Source organism: Lupinus angustifolius, chromosome LG15 (genome assembly GCF_001865875.1).
Source record: "Lupinus angustifolius cultivar Tanjil chromosome LG15, LupAngTanjil_v1.0, whole genome shotgun sequence".
Classification (NCBI taxonomy): Eukaryota; Viridiplantae; Streptophyta; class Magnoliopsida; order Fabales; family Fabaceae; genus Lupinus; species Lupinus angustifolius.
This window is the reverse complement of record NC_032023.1, coordinates 13,168,538-13,170,594: the sequence shown is the minus strand read 5'-3', so window position 1 is coordinate 13,170,594 and position 2,057 is coordinate 13,168,538.

The following is a 2,057-nucleotide window of genomic DNA, read 5'->3' as shown; positions in this document are numbered from 1 at the left end:
GAATACCCAATACAAAAGAAGCTTCCCCAAGATCTTTCATTTCAAAATTCTTCGTTAGAAATCTCTTGGTCTCACGCAATAGTCCCATATCACTGCTACCAAGTAGTATATCATCGACATATAATACCAGGAAGATAAATTTACTCCCACTGAACTTATGGTATACACAATCTTCAACTTTATTTGCCTAAAAACCATACGAGGTAATAACTTGATAAAATTTATGATTCCATTGACGATAAGCTTGTTTAAGCCCATAGATGGATTTCTTTAATTTGCATACCATAGACTTTGAGCCAACTGTCACAAAGTTTTCTGGTTGCACCATATAGATCGTTTCCTTAATTTCAACATTAAGAAACACAGTCTTAACATCCATCTGATATAGCTCTAAATCAAAATGAGCTACTAGTGCCAATATTATTATAAAAGAATCCTTCGAAGATACAAGAGAGAAGATTTCTTTATAATCAACGACTTCTTTCTGAGTGAAGTCTTTAGCTACTAGACGAGCTTTTTATCTCTCAATATTACCCTTTGAATCCCTCTTGGTTTTAAATATCTATTTGCGACCAATAGGTTTCGCACCTTCAGGTAATTCGACAAGATCCCAAATATCATTATCATACATAGACTTCATCTCATCCTTCATGGCATCGGTCCACTTTTGAGAGTTAGAACTTTTCATGGCTTGACAAAAGTTCAATGGATCATCTATTAACCCAATGCCATCCTCATGTTCTTGAAGAAATACAATATAATCATCAGGAGTTGCACCTCTCTCTAGTGGATCTCCTTAATAGCACTTCTACTTCTTGAGGTTGTTGAATTTGTTCTATAGGTACTTGAGGGAGAATCTCATTGTTGTCTTATTCTGAAATATTGTTAGGGACAATATTATGAACATTATGTTCTATTACCGAATTTATTCCTTGAATGGTAATAGGCACAAGAACTTGTTCACTATCAATAACAGGTTCTTCCTAAAGGACAATATTCCTTATGTTCTATTCCTTCCCAAAATCAACTTCCTCAAGAAATCTTGCATTTCCCGTCTTAAAAAAAGTCTTGAAGTGGGATCATAAAATTTATAGCCCCGAAAGCGTTTAGCATAGCCAACAAAATAAGAGCTAACAGTTCTAGAGTCTAGTTTTCTTTCATGCGGTCTATAAGGTCGCGCCTCAGCTGGACAATCCCAAATGTGCAAGTGTTTCAAGCTTGGTCTTTTATTTGTCCAAAACTCATATGTGGTTTTGTTAACTGCTTCACTTGACACCCTATTAAGGATGTAAATTGCGGTCTTTAAAGCTCCCCCCAAAGAAACTCTGGCAAGGAAGAATGACTAATCATATTTCACACTATATCCTTAAGAGTTCGGTTTAATCGCTCAACAACACCCTTCATGTTATGTTTGTCTGACATAGTGTATTGCAGAACAATTCCACATTCTCCAAGGAAAAAACACAAATAACCCTTTCACAGCATCCATATTGTTCTGAGAGGTCATAGCTAAATGAGCAATTTCAGTTTTATCTCTCTACAATTTCTCTTCCTCTTGCATATAGTACATCTAAGTGTTATAATTGATCAAAACCAAGTACATGAACAAGTCATCACCAAGCTCGACCTTAAGTGACTTAGATGAGTTTAGACATCTCCATAATATACTCCCTTATGTTCCGTTTGCCTTTATACTTCATGCAGATGAGTTTAGCCAAAAGGCTACTTTCTTCAAAGAATTTACTTGCACTCTGACCCCCAGAAATAGAGCCCCCGAAACACTTCTAGAATAGAGTGTTTCATGATCATTATACACATTCAATTAGAGTGTTCCAATTTCTCAATTTTAACCTCATTGAGGATTTCCATAGTAGAAATGAATTTCTCCACCTGAAGTGCCAGATCTAAATCCGTACAGTCGAGAATAATTTATACGGCTTCCTTCCAGACCTTAAAGTTTGTCTCATTCATCAATGGAATGTTCTTAATTTGAGCAGAAATATTTGCAACACTAGTAAAAGAACAAAACAAATTGCAATATTCTTGCAATTAAACTC